This window comes from Anas platyrhynchos, chromosome 5 (genome assembly GCF_047663525.1).
Source record: "Anas platyrhynchos isolate ZD024472 breed Pekin duck chromosome 5, IASCAAS_PekinDuck_T2T, whole genome shotgun sequence".
NCBI lineage: Eukaryota > Metazoa > Chordata > Aves > Anseriformes > Anatidae > Anas > Anas platyrhynchos.
This window is the reverse complement of record NC_092591.1, coordinates 43863575-43886966: the sequence shown is the minus strand read 5'-3', so window position 1 is coordinate 43886966 and position 23392 is coordinate 43863575. Positions and strand designations below refer to the sequence as shown.

Sequence of the window (23392 nt, the reverse complement as noted above, 5' to 3'; positions counted from 1 at the left end):
GTCTTAACTTCTGTAAAGCAAAAACAATTATTTGTCAAAAAATGGAAAGCTATTACCAGTCACTGGACATCTGAAGATATTAAATTGTTCCCAAATGTTCCCAACATGTCATCTTGTGTGGCTACGGTTTATGAAGACAGAAAATAATTAGTTTTTTACCAGAGTTCCTAAGTATTTCATCTTGCTAATATCTGGATTTCCTGGTCTTGTGCCTTGTGTTCAGTGACAGTGCTGCAGATGGTCTTGTAACCTCACAGACAAGCTTGTAACTGAGATCTTATTCTGAATCTTCAGATTCTTTCCAAAGATGCACACTAATTGTTGTGGTTTTCTATTTATTTATTTATTATTATTAGTTTTTTATGAGTGTGTTTCAGTATTTCCCCGATGAAAGACAACATCACACATCGGATTGATTGGAATAGAAGACAAAATGGAGATTGATTTTACTTATTGTTTTAATTACACTTTTTAAAGCTACAGTCCAGGAGAATTGAGGCAGAGCCACAAACGTGAACATAAAATTGACTGGAAGTGTGCTTAATCAGTCAGGAATATATTCTGAACATGTGGCAATTCATTTTGAGACATGTATTTAAATAATATGTCTTTGAGGTAACATGGCCTAAATTGATTCAGCACATTCATGTTGGAGGAAGTGGTTCATCAGTTCCAAGAAGAACCTCAAAAGCTTTTCCCGCTTTTTTCCACTCCCTGGCTATTTTTTTACATGCTCCCCAGAATGAGCATGTAAAACACAAAGGATACTTCAAGGAATCTTAGGGTATCCAGCCACAGAACTATCACTGACAAAGTTTTAGGAATGTCAACACCATCCATAATGTTATTGTCACCCTCTTCCAAGAACACCACTATGTAAATCACCTCATTAGTAAGTAACATACTAGTTCTAATGACTATCCCCAAACCGTGCATAAATACTACATACTAAAATGAAACCTTAACTTTTCTTGGATAATTCAGAGTCTCAGCTTGGATATCCTGTCAGTCTGACATCTACCATCAAACACAGCAGCTTTTTCTCCAACACTGAACATATTTTGGCTTTTGTCTGCCAACCTAGCTCCACAATGTAATATTTTATAGCCCCCTATTGAAGAACACATTTTAAACAATGTTATCGGTGAGCCTATGCTGTACAGATGATGTATCTGTCATGTGGAATGGAAACCTAGATTCTCTCAGCAACATCCTTAAAAATTCCAAATATCATTGCTTTTCCCCTCTTTTCTTAGGTAAATGTGCACTTGTTTTGATGGTTTTTAGGATACCTCAGAAATCTAAAATATATTGCTCAAGGGAGAAAGAACATTTCAAGAACTTATATGGAAGAAAACCCCAACTGCTGTCAACTATCTTCGAAAATCATTAAAATCATTAAATCTGTCTTGGAGGAAGATTAAGCCTAAAAATCTTTTAAAAATTCACTCTTTCCTTTTAATAGTCAACAGACATCCCATGTTTCAACCTCCTGTGATTAGATCTGTACTTTACCTGAGAAGTAAATGTAAAACTGGTCATCACATCAGAATTACTACAATAAATACTCCCTACAAAAGAAGCAATGAAAGAATTGGATTCTATTATTGAGGTTCCTTCCTTCATCAAATGCCTAAAATTCCCCCTGGATGATAAGTGGAAGTACCACTATATTCCATAATGAAGTAACAAAGATAATCAAAGGAGAAAGATTCCCAGATGCCAATGGGGGGACATTTCTTAGAAAAGTTACATGCCTTCTATTGCCCCTCAGTTCTGATCATCATGAGGATCCTACAGGATCACTTATAGGCTTGAGTTTGAAAAATATTTATATATATATATATATATTTACATATATGTAAACATAGACTCAACAGAAAGTATTTACTTAAAGATGTACCACTGCAGTTCTCATTTTCAGTTCACTCAAGAAGCTATCTACCTATCCAAATTCCACAGAATAAAAGTTACCCTTCTCTTCTAAACTACAGATATCAATCATTTCATCATTTCTCTTCCCAGTAACACCTTGGTGCCACACATACCAAATATATTTTCTCTCAGCAGTACAATTAAAATACTTTGTAGTGCTTAAAATAATTCCTTTCAACTTGTATTCACCTGAAAACCTGAAACCTTTAAACCTTCTGTATTTGAAAACATGTTTATATGCAAGTCCATTTCTTTCAAGAATGCTAATATTTTCAAGTAAAATACATCTTATTAAAATAAATCACATCCACATGCAGATTATATCTTGTCTGTGTAATATGTGCACAGCCACACTTCAAGTACCTGAAGTTACCTACACTAGGAAGCTGGTCTCCATCAGTCCCCTTGCATAGAGAATGAAGAGGGCTTGGCCAGTTTGAGAATAACAAATGGTAGAGATTCTCTGGGTAGAAAGTCTTCAATCTGAGTTACCCTCTGAAAGAATCTCTCTCTACACTCTCTACAAGGAAACTGTCCTGCTAAAGCAGGAAGTATTGTTTTTTCATCAGACTGTATAGCCTACCTGTCCTCTTCCAGCTAAGTAAATCCCATAACAGTATGTTGTGGAGAAATCTTGGGTAGTGACAATTTCTACTAATTGGCTTTATGTCACTCTTATCTGCAACCATATCTTGGAAAGGAGTGTTTGTCTCACAATTATATTTCACTGAGAGGCATAGCTGGAAGAATACCGATACTGTAACTGTTCTTCAGGAGCTTCTTACCTTTCTGTACAAGAAAAAGCAACCTTGAGCCCAATTTGTGACCTATGCCAGACTAGCATTATCTAGACTTGAGGCTGTGTGTCTGTTTCAGAGCAGGGTTAATTTTCTATGTGATCCTTTCGCTTAGAAGGGATCCCTTCAGATCCTATGTTCACTGGGCTAGATAATTAGTACTTGTATATCAAAATGCAGCTGTATTTGAAGATCTAGGAAACCAAGGCAAGAACTCTTCATTCTTCTACTTTCTTTGTTAATGTTTGAAAATTCATTCAGTATGACCTAAATTACTGTCTGGGTCAAGTTATTTTGCACAGAAGCTCTCTAGCTGTATATGGTTAATCCTTTTCAAATACAGCTGCTTTTGAAACTATTGAATCTCAATTGACTATGACTCTGAATATGTTACTTTTCCAAGTTACACATTTCTAATGCTTCATTTTTATTTAGAAAAGGAAATTGGTGACAATTATAGCAATAAAAGGAATTAATGGAAATTTGGACTAAAAATATCTATAACCTGGAAGAGATGCAGCCATTTTGAAATTAAGGCGAGCATGAGACCTGACAAGATAATGGGGACAGATGATCTCACCGCCTACACTACTGGAGACAGGAAAGGTGAGGTTGATAACAATACTGAAGTATGTTTTGTAGCGTATTTTCTTCCCTTTCTGAGTTTGCAAAATCTCTGCCACAGAAATAGTGGAGTAATTAATTTATGAGTGGGAAAGCAAGGCAGGAGGATGACAATGCTACAAATTAACAACGAGATTCAGGCTGCCCTATATAGGTCCGAAGTAGCATTAACTAACTGATTAGGACTTTGTTTGTTTGGCCTGTATTTATCCACTGTATTAGATGATTATTATATTAATATATCAGACTACTTTGAAGGGCTGTAAAGGAGAAGCAGAATGCAACAAAAACTTGGGTGTCCCTAGGATGACATTTGGTGGGGGTATTGTGCAGAGACTCACATCTGTTCAGGAAGAAAGTTACACTTTGGAAAAAGTGATTTAATTAGCTTGTAGTTTGACTCATCTGAGAACTTTCCACCTAACTTGTAAAATGCAGATCGCCTTGCCCACCTGCCTACAAAAGGGCGTTAATATTTCTGTTAGGGACTGGGAACCATTCATTCAGTTAGCTGACATGAAGGTTCCCTGTTATTCAGTCTTTTCCAGTGAGAAAGCTTTCCTATGTTCCTTTACCAGTACTGCCAATAAAACAGCTCATTTCTGCTAATCCAGACCCGAGCAAGGGGAGTGGGTTACTGGGAGAAGCCTGTACGCTCTTTCCTCAATTATTCGAGAACAAGCAGCACGTCTCAGTTTCATTTCTGGCAGCTTCTTAAAAGGTAACTCCTTCACACTCCCAGCCTGCAGCATTAACAAGTGCATAGGGAGAAAGAAGCTCAATAGAGCTTTTTTCCCTTTTAATTTGGTGGAGGAGCACCAAACTCTGACAGTTCTGAGGAGGTGTCATTACCTCATCCCCATGGCTGCAGATCTGTAATTTTGGGACTGTACCAATGTACAAATTTGGGACCAATATTCTGGAACGAGCATCCTCACCCCACCCCTTCTAATCTCTCAGGGTGAACAGTGTGCATCAGAAGAGACAACTGTGGACTGTAATTATCTGCAGGATATCTATATAAAGATAGGGTAAAATAAAGTATTACCAAATAAGTAATGCCACTGGATGATAATAAAGTCTCAGAAATATGATTCCATACATCTGACACAAAAATATTATTGCAGAAAATCCCCCAAACATGGAGAACTATAGAAATCATCTCTTAGATTTAGGTAAGACATTGATGGCAAAAATTATGTACACACCAGCAAAGCCATTTTGACTAAACATTTCTGACTAGAAAATAAACCTTAGTGTTCTTTCTGCAATAACACACATTCATTTTCTTTTCCTCTTTGCTCTTTCATATCTAGAGTTTGTTCTTGGATTATTTTTCTTTTCAAATGCAACTAATATTCTGTAAAATAGATCCCCAGTTTTCTATGTATTCTGATTTTGGGATGAAGTCAGTAATACTGGACACGTTACGTTATAAATGTCAATAATTTGACAAGAACATTAAATCAGGTTCAAATAGTTATGCCTAAATTCACACAGACACATAGATATATATATACATAATATTTACTAAGGTATATAAACAAATTCATTTACACACTTTGAATCTGGACCTGAAGTGCAATGCAAGCAATAGATCAAAATTCCCCAAGAAAATATGTAATGGAGGGTAAAAAAATGAGCACAGCCTAGAAAAAATCCCGCTACTTTAATTATTATATAAGATATAAATTGGGATTTAGATTATGCTCTACACATTGATGTATGATAGTCTGAACCTAAAGTTTGTAAGATTTAATTTTCTGTTGCTATTAATGAATATTACAACAGCAGCTGCCCCCTGTGGCTTGGTATAAAAAGCAGTGTATATACCTAGCACAACATTTGCAGACCTCCTCAGTTTTGTGTTTTTAATGTGATGAAAAATTGTACGAGTAACAAAGGAAAAATGTCATGGTAACTAAAACATTTCCTATACATGTATTTTAGAGGGAAGCTAAATCAAAGGTCTTCAAAGAATTACTAGGGTTCTTTCTAGGAGGTTATTGACAAATATGTAGTTTGTCTTCTGAGTTTGTGCCTCTTTCACAGATTGGTGTATTTGTGATCCCACAGGCAGGAATAAGTGTCTGTAATTCATTTCTCCTTGTTAACTAGTGTGCTTTTGTGTGTAGGATGATTGACAGCAAACTCGGCTTAGTCCCAACGGATGAGCTTGTTAGCAAAACCCTAGCATCCTATCTCTAATAAAGCATATCAGCAGTACATTTTGTCCTATCTATTAGCCTCTCTGTTTCTTTTTTGTGAAAAGCTGAGTGTCCCTTTGAAGCAATGACAAATAAACCCCTGAACTGAAGTGCTAGGCTGCCTTATGGACAGCTGGATAGTAAATGTCACACCGTGTATAGAATGCCTATTATCAGAGTGAGCCATTTGTTCCATTCCTTTCAGTATCTTAATGTAATACAAAATTGCTAAATCAAGCCCCATGTCTGTGACAGAACATAATTAATGAGAAAGCAGGAGCCAATTCAACACTCTTTATTGGGACCTAATTGGCTCAGGCAACAGAGTTGTCACTCAACAAGAGACTTCCTTTAAAGCAATTTTGTTCTTGGTTGTATTACAGAGCCTATTAAATTGTCCCCTCCTTGATCACACAAAGAAGTATCTGCATGCAATAATTAGCTTTTCCAAGGGGATTTTTTTTAACTCTTTCAATAATAGCACATTTTCAAGCACTGCTGGAGGAAACAGACAGCACAGGGAGATGTGCAGCCTCTGGGCTGAATAATTGTAATGCATGCATTTTGGGAAAGCCTATGAGAAGCATATCAAAGCTACAGCTAGCGCATAATGTAGTGGCCTGACTTCAGGGAAGGGAGGTCAAGCTGGGCATCTAATATTTGCACTCTGTGCAAATTGTTCAGTTAAAGGAGCACGGGAAAGTGTAGAGGTATGGATTGTTTACCAGAGCATTTCCTTCCTGACATCATATCAAGGACCATCACAAAGGATGAGAGGTCCTGCTTCCCAGTGTCAATAGCTGAAACTTCTGATACCAAGGTTAGCAGCAGTGCATTTTGAGTAGGAATCAAAACCTAGCAACCTTTTTCCTGTAGATATCCATCAGTTTCATGGACTGTGTGTTTTTCTTAATCAGCAGATTTTTATTGCAAGGTAAACTCTGTAAACATTGAGGAAGAATTTTTTTTTTTTTGCTGTCCAAAGAACAAATTCCCCATTTTGGAGTTAAACAGTACTTAAATAATACATGAGCAAGACAGAAGTCTAGAACCTGCTTCTGTGACCTCCAAAAGCATAAATGTCTACCACTAGGTAAAAGAAAGTTAATCAAAACACATCACTTTCTTCCTGAAGGCCAGTAATTTAGCCACCATCAAAAAGGTTCAGATGTGTTCACGTATGTCTGCAGCATAATACACATATATAATATTAAACTTATTTTTCCAACAAATTTAAGCCTCAGCTACTAAGCCTTTTAAGAACTAGTCTGAAAGCCAGGCAATGAAAATGAGAGGTTCACGAAGCAGTTGAGTATCTCCATATTTAGAAAGGCTTTTCATAAGTGATCTTTACATATTCTGTTCTGTTCTTTAGAATTAAAACTAGTCTTGTAATGGAGAACTCTTGGTGAATGGCAAACGTTTTTCTCAAAAAAAAAAGAAAGAAGTGACAAATCACTCTGTTACCATTTATTGCTACCATGATATTTGTGTACGACTCACAACTCCAAGCACCTGTTGAAAATAGTTTCAGAAACAGGATAGAAAACTACATTTTATTTGCTGTTCTTTTTTTTAATAAGTAGATTTTTAATATTGCTCTATTAGCCATTACTTTCTGAGAATCCTAAGTGAAAGAAAACAATATATTTTTTTTGTTTAATAATCAGTAGATTTTAGTACTTTTATCTCTCCCAAAGACTAGAATGATGTGACCGATCATATGGGCAATAGTGTGTTATAACTTCTATTATTATTTTCCTCATGGTAGAAATTTCATGGGAAATTCAAAGGGAGCAACAAAAGCACAATTACAAGAACATAGAATGTTTTGCTTTTTCAAAGAAAAACTTGTTTGAGGGGTCTTGGCATATGCTATGTCTGCAGTTATATTAAGTGATTGTGATGAGCACATTTTGCTTTGTACATTTGACATAGTTTTTATAGTGGTACCAGTTCATTGACATCTGCGCTAATATGCATGCAAAATTTAGCATTTCTAACATCCACCCCTTTAAAGACTGTACTAGAACAGAATACATATTACACATACTTTTTTTTTTTTTTTTTTTTGAGCTTTAATAAAGTGCAAGACAATAACCCAAATGAAAATGTTAACCAACAATGTCCTTTCCTGGGTGACTCATGAACACTACAAAAGAGCATATATTCTCAACACAGTATTATTAGGTTATTCTAGTAACAAAAGATAATGATTACAAAACTGCCATCATCTAATTTTAATTAATCATTTGCAATCAATATTCTAAAACTAAAACCGTACGCTATGATTAACTCTATATAGGCTAGAATACTAAAAAATGCTGAAGAACTCCATAGAATACACTGTATGCATCTACTGAGAAGGTTTTTGTCAAGTCAAATTAGAATATTAAGAAAATAAACATTTAAACTGAAATATTCCACAGACTTTTACCAAATATTATGTGGAAAAATAGCCATGGAAAAGATATTTTGGGAGTATATTCAACACAGCACTTGATTTAAATGTTTTATCAAATAAAACAGTTCTCTGATATTTAATTTTCATCCAAAAAGTACTTGAGTTCCTAAGGGAATTGCCAAGCTTCTGTAGTTTTGGCCATCATGACTGTATAACATGAGCTAGATGCCATGCTGTTTGAATCTAACACAAGACCAAAAGGCTGTTTCTAATGCCTCAGAAAACCTTGGACTCCATATATTATTAACAGCCATCTGACAACACATAGCCAGAAGTTACATATCCCCATACTTGAAAGGTCACTGTCACTGATGACATAGATGTGGGGCCTAATCAAGAGTGAAATATGACATCATTTGGTTGTATGTTGCAAACAGAACTAGAATGTGTGATTCCAGGACTAGTGGTTATTAATAGTTCAATAACTGTAAAAAAGACAATCTCTACTAGTTATGGACTGTATCTCTACTTAATGCATAAGGATAATGCCTTGTCTCTACCTTAGCTGATAGCCACTATCGATAAGACAGGAATTAGACACCTTCCTTTGTGTACTATGCAAACAGCATTATTATGATGTAGAAGGAATATTGTTTAGGTCTGTAAGTCTTTCTTTCTTATACATGCAAGGACATCACAACACGTCTCGGTAAGGACTGGTTTATGTAATGAATTGTTTCCTTGTTTTGATAAACAAAGAACGGTTATTATTAGTAAAACTGGCAAAAAAATAAGTTAGGACAGAGAAACTTCCATCATTTTTCTAATATAATCCTGTAACGCTCCACAATTTTACTCTATGAAAATGATGACAAATTCTTTAGCCCTCTTTTTTTTTTTTTTTTTTTTTTTTTTTTCCCCACAATTTAATGAAAATGTCATCTTTGTCATGTGAGTACTGTCTGCTTTTTTCATCCCATATACAAAATGTAATAATATGTGCCCTAGTAGCTTGGTCCCCAGTGGCATAGTTTTACACAGGTCATTATACTGCAGAAACAAAAATATTGAATACTCTCAGCAGTCTTGGATTTCTAGGCACTAGCTCTGAGGGAGTCTGCAACCTCTGAATCTGTCATGTAACCAGACTTTTCTTCAGCACAAAGTATGATTAAAAGTAATAACACATGTCATACCACTGTGGCAATGCCAACACAGAGGATGCGTTTCTACAGAACAGATGGTACTTGCAATGCTAAGAAGTCTATTCTCTTCATTTTACCTCATTGTTGCTTGGCTTCTGTGCCTTCTCACACACGTCACACATTTGAAAGTGTGCACAATGTCCTCTTTCTAAAGGGCTTGAGCATATGAACTCATATAAACAAGATCAGAATGCAGATTAATTTATCTAGAGCATAATTCAAAATAGCATTAAAAACAAACCATATCTTAGCAGAAGAATCCCATAGATATTTTAGAAACTAAGGAATCTATCCTTTTATAAGCTGGGTAAGGTAGCATTCATACACCACAAAATAGAGATCAGTTCATCTGCTAGTTACAGACACTGGTGTGAAATAGCGCAGTTTCAAGAAGTGCTGAGTAAACTACACAATAATTTAAGACCGACCAAACATTATGAAGAATAATTTAAAATACAAAAGAAGTGTGAGGCAAGCAAAATTCCAGCTGACCTTTATACAAAATTGAAGCTCTTGTAAAAAAAATCATGGGACATTTAATGACCATAATTTTTTGAAGTATCATTCACAAGTTGGCATGTCTAGTATTTCAGTAACTGACAGTAAGATATGAAAGCAAGAAGCTACATCTATAAAAAGCCAGAGGAAAAAGTACGATATAATCAACACAATATATTGAAGGTCTTGAATTTTTTTTTTTTTTACAGATCTGAAAATAAATTTAAGTTTATGTAGATTCAGCAGATCACGAAGTAGGGAAGAAAGGCTTTAGTATGTACAGAAGGAAGAAAGTTCTCAGTGTTACTGTTCTGGACTATGACTCAGTAGGTTCAGGTCCTGCTTTAAACAGATACTGTTCTACATGTTTATTTCTCAACTGCACGAGAAGTGAGGTTACGTTCATAAGCATAATACTCTCAGCTACAGTACCAAGCAACAGGGAGAGTTACAACCACTTCAGTAAGCAAACAGGAATGATCTGCTGTGAACACACGAAAATCAGTCTATTAAGGAATGAGTCCATGTATAACATAATAATAAAATCTATTTTCTTTCTTTATCAGGACAAGGATGAATAATGGCACTGCAAGCCATTTTACAGATGCCTTTGGCAGCCTGAATATGACACATACAGAATCGGCCAAAATTATCTGCCACGGACTATCCATCCATGTGTTATCTGAGAAATTCTGACAGCCTGCTCAATCCTCTTCTATGGCTGCCTGTGGGGTCCCCTATACTAAGGGATATGCAATATTCAGCAGGAAGAAAGACTTGGAAAATGCTAGCATATGTAGCATTTATATTTTAATGTCATTTGCAACATTCTCTGTAATTTTTTCTGCAATCAGTCTTTTCTGCAATCAGTCTAGTATAAAAAGACCTGTTACAATAAATTGGTCAGCCTGTTACGTCTGCCTGTCTTGGTGGCTAGACAGAGAAGATTGTTAATTGCATGGTATGTGATACGGTTTGCACAACGGCTGGTACAGCATAGCGACTCCCAGATGATACAAATAATTTCCTTCATCTTTATTTCTGCTTAGTAACTCTGTTTTTCTCCTATCTGATTCTTATTCTCAGGAAGAAAACTTCTTGCTAATCACTGGTCTTTTCTGGATTATGCCTGAAATTGAGTTGGAACATAGAGTGAATGGAAAATAAATGGTATGCCCTTTGTTAACACTTGTGAACTTCACTGCCCTAGACAAGAGATACTGACAGGAAATGCAGAGATTTGTATGAATATTTCTGAGAAGAATAATATTTTTTCCTTATTATTCAATGATTAATTCTTCAATGCTAGAGATCTCAAGTCCTTTGAATCATTCAAAGTTTTTCTTAAAGCATCAGAAATTCTTCCAACTAACTGCAGTCTCAGCGTTGAAACTCCACATTACAAATGATGATCTAAATAGAAGGCACTTTGTTATGTCCACTCTCCATTGTCTTTCTTACCGCGACATTTTAAACAGACTCTGATGTAACCTATAGGCAAATATAACGACTTATCGGTGAGCCCTTTTTTTGTGAGAATCTTTCTGCCAGACCAGGGAACAAAAATGATTAGGAGGACCATGAGTACAACTCCTTCCAAGACTGATACAGGCCTTGACTATGCGTTAAAATTCTTCGCACATTCTCATCAATGAAGGGAGAAAAATGACTTAAGTACTGTACTTCTTTCAGACCTTAGTGTACACATTTCATTTTGGCTAGAAATTCTATGTGAAATGTACTTTATAGTCTCAGCTTAGTTTCTAAAATAATGGTGTAAACAGTTCTTCCCCAGACAACACATAAGGCTTTATTTTGGGGAGAGAATTAGTATGATAAACCTGACAGTCACTCTTTATTCGGGATACATGTAGCAAGCTGTTACTATTTCTTTTTGAACAAGAAACACACAAAAAAATGTAAATGCTTGGAAACTGAAGAGCAAGCAGTTTGTTTGGTGCTAGTAAGTGGATGTGAGTGTATCTGTGTATAATCACCTAGGAAATGGAAAATAAAGTTGGAGAAACACAATAAAAATTCCAAAGAGACAAATAAGTGTCCTCAAGGCATAAGAAAGGGTGAAAATGTCTCTGATCTGAGGAATCCTGAGAAAAGGCTGAGAAATGTACGCAAATAAATTGTCTCCAGTTACTTGATTCCTGCTATGTTCATACAAAATATATTTTGTAAACTCTTTCTAAATGGACAAGCTTTATCAAATAATTTCTCTCCCCTAATAGAAAGGGTTCAAAACATTCTGACTGCTTATGACTTGAAAACAAAATGAGGCAATTTCTATTAGATTTTGTACTGCTATTCCAAAAAAAAAAACACAAACAAACATGAATCTTTATAGTGGAAACAGCTTGGGGACAGAGCCTCAGCTGGGGCTAATCATGCTTACTTAAATATTTAAAAAGGAATTTACATGATAAGACTGATAATTTTGAGTCCCACTATATATTTGTTCATGTAGATTTAATAAAGTGTATACAAAATCCCAGGCACTAAACCAAAATAGTAACTAGGCTTCAAGGATTTAGGAGCCATTATGACAATGCTGCAAAGGAATGTATTATAAAAGAGCATTTCCTATGGTTTCTGATTAGTTATGACAAAAGTTCTTTGGTGGTATATTTTTACATAGTTTTGTCTGCCTTAGAATTTACATTGCCTTCTCACTTCTTGAGTAAAGAGAAAGCCTAAGAAGAAGAAGATTCTTGTGTAAAAAACAACAACAAAAAATCTTCAGTCACACTGATAATTTGCTTTATATGGAAATACGGTGCTCACACAGCCACCATTCTATATATGGGTATGAATTTCATTATTTTAAGTGCATGATCACTGGGATTTATTGAGGTGATACATTTTTATATTTGATTTCTTTTAATAAAATATCCTTTTTGATTAAAGTAAACTAGATCTACTGTGCTACGAAGTATGACACAGATAATATCATGTAGCTGGTCTATTTTAGTTTCATCTGATGCAGTTAATATGTAATATAACTGTGGCATGGAAAAAATAGCAAGGATGAATCATATGTTTGTAACATGATCCTGTCCACCAACCTGCAGCCCCACTGTCTATGTTGGCTATTGTGGGTAGAAAAATATGTTCAACGTTTTGCAGAATTCGGGCTTTTTACTAATTCCTATTTAAAATATCTTTCAATTCACTTGCTTTTGAAGATTGGAAATTCCTAAACTCCGTGGACTTAACTGGAGAGGAAAACTGGAGAAACTTAGTCTACAACTTGACAATGCTGTAACAACATATTTTAGGAATATTTTCACCTAGAATCCAACAGGCTGTTTTGTTCATTAGAAAGGGATTGAGAGATGTTTATAGTTTAGATTAAAAAGGACAATTTAATTAGTAGAACAGTGAATCTAATGTACATCTGATGACCATATTATCAATATCGAATATATGTAGTCTTACATACAATTAAGTAATTCCCAGATGCAAAGTTAAATCATTTCTAAGTATTCAAGTATTCAAGTGGCAGCAGCCAAAACGATTCTCTCTCTCTCTCTCATATTTTGTCCTCCCCATTTTTTCTACCCTAGCATTCATGATAAATGGAGTGGAAACCTGCAGATTTCTTAGTTCTTCAGAGTGTCATTATCAACACACATGACTGTGTGGTGATTAAGAAAAATTACTGTTTGCTCAGGCAAAAGAACTGTTCTAAAAGAGACATTCATATTTTAATGTTTTAAATGATACTAGATGGGCTATTCTCAAATTTCTTAATATAAATCAGGCTATTAAAGTATTTCTATAGTTTTAATATGCAGTTATACAAACAACTGTTATTTAAAAAAGACATTGGAATACAGAATTGAGAAAATAAACAAGGAATGTGAAGTATATCTATAACATATTGATGCTTAAGAAAACCATGAAGCAAGCAACCTAAGTTTTTCACTCATTTCCATAAACTGTTGCCCTCAAATACCATGTCTCTGTTTTATATTGACCACTCCTTTTATATTCCATAGTTTGTCTTTATGTTCAATTGAAGTTAAAGTAATAAGTTTACAAATTTCCTTGATATGTAAAATTATTAGAAAGATACACTTTCAAGTCACATTCAGGGACCCTAACAGCAAACACCAGTGCCCAAATTTCTATCAATGTGGCATTAGAGTATTTGCCATTCCAAGCTGAATCAAGGCACATAAGCCATTTCCCATCTTTCTTAGTATGCAACTAGGAAGACTTAGTTTGGTAGTGTTCATATATATATATTTATAGACCTTAACATTAAAATTTTCAAAGTATTAATTTTCGTGTCCTTCTTTCTCACTTTATTGCATTGCTTTCACCAGTGTTTGAAAAAAGACAGCATCCTTTTTCAACTACTTATGCCAAAGCCCGTATATGGCCACATTATTTTCAAATGAGTCTCAGGAAGACTATTTGTCAATGGCAGCTCCTGAGGCATTAGTTTACTCTTCTCCATACCATTAATTTACTCAGTCAGTATGACCTGGGACATGCAAATAATCAGCCAAAAATAATAGAGATTAGCTGCTGAGATCACAAATAATCTTCTCTTAAAATTACTCTTTTCGCTTAATTTTGTTTTCAGCCTCTAAAGAGACAAGGTGCATTTTTTTTTTAATGTCTTATAATAGTCCAAATTTTTTACTTACTGGGCACAGATAACTAAAAAAACTGTAGTTTATCCCTCACACAGTCTCAGTGCACTGTGATTGGTGCACTGAAGGAAGCCACAAGTTCTTCTACCACTTCCTTTCTCCACTTCTGTCTTACCCTATTGGGAGCTAGTGTTTACTGTCCTATTCTTCCCTACTGTCCAACTTGTTGCATTTCTAAATATTTCGTATTATGTAATGTGATGGCATTTCAAAGTTTTTCTAAATTAAGAATGAAATAGGAAGTCCCGCCTTTCAATTTTTACATCAGCAGCTAAATAGGCAAAATGCAAACCAAAAAGGCTTCAAATTTAAGTACCTGAAATATCCAGTTTTAGGTCATAATTTCTAAAAATCTTTCAAACATATCAATTAAAAATCTACAGTTTATGACCAGCAATACATAAATACTGAACAACTGTCTCAAACAAAAATACAAATAACACTTTGATGTGAATACGTGAGTATTCAGGCTGCAATAAGGCTCATCTGTTATCTGTCATAATAACACAATGTAGGAAGTACTTTCATTACTATTTACACAGTAAAGGACTGAGTATCCTTGAAACACTGTATTTTCTTTGGTGCAGCGACTTATGGGAAAAACAGTCTCAAAAGTGTAATATCCATGTTACATGAACTTTGAGAAAAGTATTTAATGCATTTCTTCTAGTCTGTAATAGCAGTATCACTTTCTAGATAGCTTGCTGCACTGTGCTACTGGGTTGAAAATGTGCTGTTTCTTATTTGGTTCCAGTCATCAGAGTAGTCTCACATTATCACCAATTAAGAGTATGATTGTTACTTAAAAAGATATTTTCTACAGTTAAATCCTATGCATTTTCTGAATCTAATTCATCTTTGAATCAGTCCAGTTTCTTATTCACATTGATTTCAAACTTTGCAAAACTGCCTTATCAGTTTAAAGAAATGTCCTTCTTTATTGTTTTGTGGGAAAAATTGAAGATTTAACACAATTTTATCTCAAGGATTTTTTAATTTAACGCAAAAGGAGAAAGCAGGGATTTTGAACTGGAATAATTGTGTCAGGATCTTGCTCTTACACTATTAGCATCATATTTTGTGACCACATCTTACCATTGGATGTGCAGAATTTCCTGCAGTTAAAGTTAGGAAATAGTTGCATAACAGCCCAAGCAGCTGTGACACCTGGATCATGTAATTTTCATTTCTTTGAGAACAATGTTGTGTAAGTATGGGTAAATTAGTAATTACATCAATAAAGTCTTTTGTAAAGTATTTTGTATTTAAAGAATGAACAGAAATAAAGCTAATTTTAGTGGAAGAAGAAATCAGCAAAGAATCAGAACATTCAGAACAAAACCAAAAAGCATAGGCCATTGACTATTGTATCTACAGATTATGCATTATAATATATGATCATATGCAGATTATGTATTATAATATATTATGATATATTAAATTGTATTGTGAAAGTTCTGTTTGAATGACTATAAGGCGTGACAGTTTAGATTAACCTTTGAATAAGAAACATTCTTACAGTAGAGAATAAGTGGAGGTAACAGATCTTACCTTATTTCTTACTACTGACTGGCCTAGAATGGATGCATTCAGCCATCTTCTATTTATCACAATGATATTGGTGAAAAATCAGGACACTGATTGTGTGGCATTGCTGTGGGGAAAAGAAAACATTATCATAAAGGTGAGTGGAAAAAAAAATCTGAAAAAATACTTTAATCAACAACCAATACTTTAATCATCATATCCTTCTGTGTGTTATCTGCAAGTAGCTAAAGAAAAAAAAACAAACATGAAGTAAACTCTACTGACTGGCTACCAATATAAATTGGCATGAATAAACATATGGTAAGCAATTATTTATGCATATGATAAACAATTATTTTGTAATATGAAAAATGGTAACTCATACTAATTTTCTAAGCACAACTCTCTGCATTATTAAACAGTTAGAATTACTGAACACTCCCAGAACTGGAGGCCAACTTTCAAGGAAAAAGTTTCAAATTGGTTAATATTTATTCCCTTTTTTCCTTAATATGGTGCTTTTACAGACCATGAAATTATTTTTGAACGGTTTCTTTAGATACATGATTAAATGCTTTTTTCCCCCTTGAGAGAAATACGCATTACCAGAATTAACAATGAATTCTGAAACAGTCTTGTAACAGTCTTGTTACAAGACTGTTGTCCACTTGCGGAGGCGATCGGTTCCGGGGCAGATGTGTTCTGCAGCGGAGTGGGGGATCATTGAGAGGGCTTTAAACTAGGTGATAAGGGGGACAGGGCTGAAACAAGGCTTGTTAGAGCTGTGCCAGGGGTAACAACGGCAAGGCTGGAAGAGAAGGCAATGGTCCAGCTGAAGTGCATCTACACTAATGCATGCAGCATAAGTAACAAACAGGAGGAGGGAAGCCATCGTGCGGCAGGCCGGCTACGATTTGGTTGCCATCACGGAAACGTGGTGGGACCACTCTCATGACTGGAGTGCTGCAATGTCGGGCTGTAGGCTCTTCAGAAGGGACAGGCAGCATGGAAGGGGTGGTGGTGTGGCTCTCTATATCAGAGAGAGTTTTGAAATCACGGAACTTGAGGCTGGGAATGGTAAGGTTAAGTCCCTATGGGTTAGGATCAGCAGGAAGGCCAACAAGGCAAGCATCCTGGTGGGGGTCTGTTATAGGCCACCGAACCAGGATGAGGAGACTGAGGAAGAGTTCTACAGGCAGCTGACAAAAGTTATGAAATCATCACCGGTTGTTCTTGTGGGGGACTTCAAGTTCCCAGATATATCCTGGAAGCACAACACAGCCCAGAGAAAGCAGTCTAGGAGGTTTTTAGAGAGCGTGGAAGATTCAGTTTCCTGATGCAGCTGGCTAGTGAGCCTACCGGGGAGGTGTCCCGCTAGACCTTCTCTTCACAAACAGAGAAGGACTGGTGGGAGATGTGGTGGTTGGAAACTGTCTTGGGCAGAGTGACCATGAAATGGTAGAGTTCTCCATTCTTGGAGAAGTCAGGAAGAGGAACAGTAAAACCGCTGTGTTGGACTGCTGGAGGGCCAAGTTTGAACTGTTCGGGAAACTGGTAGTTAGAGTCCCTTGGGAAGCAGTTCTGAAGGGCAGAGGAGTCCAGGAAGGCTGGGCGCTCTTCAAGACGGAAATCTTAATTGTGGGGGAGCGGTCTGTCCCCACGTGCCCAAAGATGAGTCGGCGGGGAAGAAGACCGGCCTGGCTGAACAGGGAATTGTGGCTTGAGCTTAGCAGGAAAAAGAGGGTTTACAAACTTTAGAAAAGAGGGTGGACCACTCGGGAGGACTATAAGGATGTTGAAAGGCACTGAAGGGACAAAATTAGAAAGGCCAAAGCTCATCTGGAGCTCAATCTGGTGACTGCCGTCAAAGACAACCAAAAATGTTTTTACAAATACATTAATGCAAAACAGAGGACTAAGGAGAATCTCCATTCTTTACTGGATGCGGGGGGGAACTTAGTTATGAAAGATGAGAAAAAGGCAGAGGTGCTTAATGCCTTCTATGCCTCAGTCTTTAGCGGCAAAACCAGTTGCTCTCTGGATAACCAGTACCCTGAACTGGTGGAAGGGGATGGGGAGCAGAATCCGGCCCACACTATCCATGAAGAAATGGTTGACGACCTGCTACGGCACTTGGATGTACGCAAGTTGATGGGGCCGGATGGGATCCACCCGAGGATACCGAGAGAACTAGTGCAGGAGCTGGCCAAGCTGCTTACCATCATTTATCAACAGCCTGTGCTATCGGGGGAGGTCCCAGTTGACTGGCGGCTAGCAAACGTGACGCCCATCTACAAGAAGGTCCAGAGGGCAGACCCGGGAAACTATAGGCCTGTAAGTTTGACCTCAGTGCCAGGGAAGCTCATGGAGCAGATTATCTTGAATGTCATCACACGGCGCTTAAAGGGCAACCAGGCGGTCAGGCCCAGTCAGCATGGGTTTATGAAAGGCAGGTCCTGCTTGACGACCCTGATCTCCTTCTACGACAAAGTGACGCGCTTGGTGGATGAGGGAAAGGCTGTGGATGTGGTCTACCTTAACTTCAGCAAGACTTTAACACCGTTTCCCACAGCATTCTCCTCAAGAAACTGTCTGCTTGTGTCTTGGACTGGCATACGCTTCGTCGGGTTAAAAACTGGCTGGATAGCCGGGCCCAAAGAGTCGTGGTGAATGGAGTCAAATCCAGCTGGAGGCCGGTCACTAGTGGTGTTCCCCAGGGCTCGGTACTGGGGCCAGTCCTCTTTAATATCTTTATCAATGATCTGGACGAGGGCATTGAGTGCACCCTCAGTAAGTTCACAGATGACACCAAATCAGGTGCTTGTGTCGATCTGCTCGAGGGTAGGAAGGCTCTGCAGAAGGATCTGGATAGGCTGCACCAATGGGCTGAGGTCAACTGCATGAAGTTCAACAAGGCCAAGTGCCAGGTCCTGCACCTGGGGTGCAATAACCCCAAGCAGAGCTACAGGCTGGGAGATGAGTGGTTGGAAAGCTGCCAGGCGGAGAAGGACCTAGGAGTATTGGTGGATAGTCGGCTGAATACGAGCCAGCAGTGTGCTCAGGTGGCCAAGAAGGCCGATGGCATCCTGGCTTGCATAAGAAGCGGTGTGGCCAGCAGGGCTAGGGAGGTGATTGTCCCCCTGTACTTGGCTCTGGTGAGGCCACACCTCGAGTACTGTGTTCAGTTTTGGGCCCCTCATTGCAAGAAGTACATCAAGGTACTCAAGAGTCCAGAGAAGGGCGACGAAGCTGGTGAGGGGTCTGGAGAAGAAGTCCTATGAGGAGCGGCTGAGGGAGCTGGGTTTGTTCAGCATGGAGAAAAGGAGTGTCAGGGGCGACCTTATCCCTCTTTATAAGTGCATTAAAGGAGGCTGTAGAGAGGTGGGGGTTGGTCTATTCTCCCACGTGCCTGGTGACAGGACGAGAGGGAACGGGCTAAAGTTGCGCCAGGGGAGTTTTAGGTTGGATATCAGGAAGAACTTCTTTACTGAGAGGGTTGTGAGGCATTGGAATGGGCTGCCCAGGGAAGTGGTGGAGTCATCATCCCTGGAGGTCTTTAAAAGATGTTTAGATGTTGAACTTAGCAATATGGTTTAGTGGAGGACTTGTTAGTGTTAGGTCAGAGGTTGGACTCGATGACCTTGAGGTCTCTTCCAACCTAGACAATTCTGTATTCTGTGAACAAATTTACATGATGAAGAATAATAATATACTACAGAAAATATCAGACTTTTTATAGACTTCTACTAACTGGACAAAAACTTTACAATTACAGCAACTTTCATATACTCTTATCTATTCCAGGAAATAAAGATTAAGAAAAAGGAGTCTAGCTGCTTTGTACAACATTTTTACCACAACCCCACCTGAAAGATGGTGCACTGAAATATACAAAAAATAAATGAAATCAGATGATTTACTCTTAGACATAGGAAAACAGTTCCTATCCCTGGGTTATAGACCTGTCATGCTGCATAATTTGGCACTTTGGCTTAAAATTACTTCTTCTGAAAGTTGATCAGTAGAAAGCACTGGCATACTACCTGAGCTGAAAAAACTTTTTCAACAACAGAAACGGGAGACTGCTTAATTAATTGAGCTATATTTTCAAAACATGCTTTTTTTTTTTTTTTTTTAGGTGAAAAAAAATTCATACTATGAAGATAGAATAGAAGGTTGAAATCAAGTATTGCAAATTAGAAATAGACTGCTACGGTGCAGAAGCAGACACATCTCTTTCTGCCAGGGAAATGTATCAGCTTTCACAGAGCTTCCCTATATGAAAAGTTTTACAGATACAGGTTCAAATCCTGACCTAAATTTTGATAAAACTTCCATGATCTTCACTGTGGAGTTAATCTAGATACCTAGCTATCCTGAAGAATAATACTTGTCTACTGTATACAATATACGACTGGACTCTGTGTTCTCAGAAAATGTGAATTTATAATCTGAGGCTGTTGGAAAATGAGTCATATTCCTCAAAAAAAAACCAACATAGAATCCATGGTTGCAGTTTGAGAGGATGACATTAACAGCTCCTCTTGAATTTGAATGCTGTTAGGACAAAACCATAAGCAATTTTTAAAGAAAACAAAAAAAAATCCTTTGAATTTTAAAGAAAAATATATAAAGTGTACAAACCGTCACTTAGTTACCTCAAAATAGAATTCAGAAATGTAGGTGTCTTATAGGGAAGTGTTAGCTAAAAAGAAATAAATGGTCCAGTATAATAGAGCTGGTTTTGCTCGTACGCTACAGTAAAATGTTATCCTTCTGATAACCAGTTATATACACTTATATTGTGAAGACATCTTGCTGGAAATATTAAAGCAACTCTCCATTTACACAAACAGAATAAACAGAGAATATGTCTGAGCCCATTTTTAAATAATTAGGCTTATACATTTTTGTTTTTCTATTAGATATATTTTCTGTGAATACATAAGTTTTTAGGATTCACTAGACCAAACTTTCTTGACAATGCCTATATCCAAAAAGCAGCTCAACACAAAGTCACCAAATGAGCAATTACACAAGGAAATAAGAAAAAAAAATAAATCTCATTGGATTACAAAATTATACTCAGTCAGAAGATAGGAAAAAAAAAAAGACTATGAAAATTAGGTGCACAGTAACGTAGACCTGACACAGTAATCATAAAGTAAGTGGATAATATTTCCGTTTTATCAAGTTTTTAAGTATCACCCAAATTCTGAACACAGAGCTAGAATTTTAGAATTAGAAAATTAGAACTAGAAATTTAATATTAGTTTTTATTCCTAATAGATAGATCCTTATAAGACTGTTTTGCCAGAAGATGACTCCTTCTATAGTAATCATGCATGCTCTGAATTATAAAATAATTCATGTTGGAAGTGATCTCTGGTGGTCATCTATTCCAATTCTCTGCTCAAAGTAGGGTCTACTTTGAAATCAGGCCCAAAATCTAAGTTGCGTATTGTCGTGGTTTAACCCGGCCGGCAGCTAAACACCACGCAGCTGTTCGCTCACCCTCCCCCCTCCCTCTCTGGGACGGGGGAGAGAAATGGAAAGTGAAGCCCGTGAGTTGAGATAAAGACAGTTTAATAAGACAGGAAAATAATAATAACAAAAATAATAATAACAATAATAATAATAATGATACAATGGTGATAATAGGAAAGTAATAATAATATGTACAAACAAGTGATGCACAATGCAATTGCTCACCACTCGCTGACCGATGCCCAGCCTAACCCCGAGCAGTCCGGCCCCCTTCCCCCGGCTAGCCACCCCTATATATTGTTTAGCATGACGTCAGATGGTATGGAATACCCCTTTGGCTAGTTTGGGTCACCTGTCCTGGGTCTGTCCCCTCCCAGCTCTTACTGCACCCCCAGCCTGCCCGTTGGCAGGACAGAGCAAAAGGCTGAGATGTCCTTGGCTTAGTATAAGCACTGCTCTGCAACAATTAAAGCATCGGGGTGTTATCAGCACTCTTCTCATCCTAAGCCAAAACACAGCATTCCACCAGCTACTAGGAAGAAAATTAATTCTAACTGAAACCAGGACACGTATACAGCCAAATTTTGGGGCAAATCCAAGCATGGATATGCCAAAACCTCTCTGACAAACTTTCACCCATGTTCCTGTAATTCTGATGTGTGTGGACTTAATTTTCTTATAAGTTATTATTTTAGAACCCATGAGTCTATCCTAATACAGCATACAAATAAAAAAGTTTCAGAAAACACAAAATAGAAGTGATGATTAAAAAGAGCTATGGATTCTGCAACTTCTAAGCTATATCACGTCAAGAATATATGTCCTTCGGTAAAGTGTCTGTGGGGCATTTGAAACGAAATTACAGACACTTTGAAAAGCACAGATTGTATTAGTTCAAATCCTGTCTTTTTTCTTTTCCTTTCTCTTCTTCTGATGATTTATTATGTGAAAATCAGCATCATATCAACACCAAAAAAGCCCTTTGTCCTTTAGCTGTAAAAAAACCTGTATGAGCTTATCCCTCTGGATAAGACCCATCTAAAACATGCTACTGTAACAAAAAGTTCTTTCAAAAGAAAATCAAAAATCAAAAGTCCAAAAATCAAAAATTATTCAATACAAGCACTTTGAAAAAGCCTGCATTAAACTACATTTAAAATGTTTGCCTAAGCATTTGACGTACTACAGTATCTCTTCACAATCACTTTATAGAAAATACAGAGTAATTTGAAATTGCGTTGTGCTAGTAGTGTGAATGAGGTAAATGATCTTTGGTTTCAATTTAAAAAATGTTGGTCATAGACTCTGAATCACTTCTGTATCATCAGTAGAGGTAAAACCGAAGGGAGAGAAGCAGAGTCATGAACATAAAATTCAGCAAGAACTATAAAGAAATGGGAACTACTCTTACATGTGCAACAATATTAGAATGTAAAATATCTTATTATAGCACAGGTAATTGAGTCAGATGAAACTGTCTGTTCAGAACTATGGTCAAAACTTAGAATCAGATGAAAATAACTCAAAGAATGAGTATGTGGTTACCAATGGAGTCCAAAGGAGTAATAGAGTCCAATATCCTCCAGAGCATAATTTTTAAACTAATAAAATTATAAAAAAAAAAAAAAAAAAACAAAAAACAATTTGAAATTACTGTGTAGAGGAAAAGAAGGAAAAGAAGGTTCTTTCTTATTACTAAAACATTCCTTAATATAAAACTGGGATTTTTTTTTCTTTAAACATAGTTTTTTGAAATATGCAAAAAAGATTAATCCAGAGCAAGTCTAACACATGAACAGAACTATTTATCTCCAAAACATCTCTGTAATGAGATGTTCTTTGTCCAGAGAAGGGCGACGAAGCTGGTGAGGGGCCTGGAGAGCAAGTCCTATGAGGAGCGGCTGAAGGAGCTGGGCTTGTTCAGCCTAGAGAAAAGGAGGCTCAGGGGTGACCTTATCACTCTGTATAAGTATATTAAAGGAGGCTCTAGCGAGATGGGGGTTGGCCTGTTCTCCCATGTGCCTGGTGACAGGAC

General features: G+C 37.0%; 1 long non-coding RNA gene across 2 annotated transcripts in view; it reads right to left on the bottom strand.

Moving 5' to 3' along the window:
- LOC106017429 (uncharacterized) overlaps positions 1–23392 on the bottom strand; it is a 149918-nt gene that overhangs the window by 92050 nt on the left and 34476 nt on the right. Inside the window, exons 1-2 of one of the 2 annotated variants that reach the window (XR_005265866.2) lie at positions 21583–21620; positions 15895–15997 (exon numbers count right to left, since the gene is read on the bottom strand). This is a non-coding gene — a long non-coding RNA (uncharacterized lncRNA). Of the gene's footprint in view, positions 1–15894; positions 15998–21582; positions 21621–23392 lie in introns of those variants that run through there. The other variant, XR_011809752.1, reaches the window with a different exon arrangement.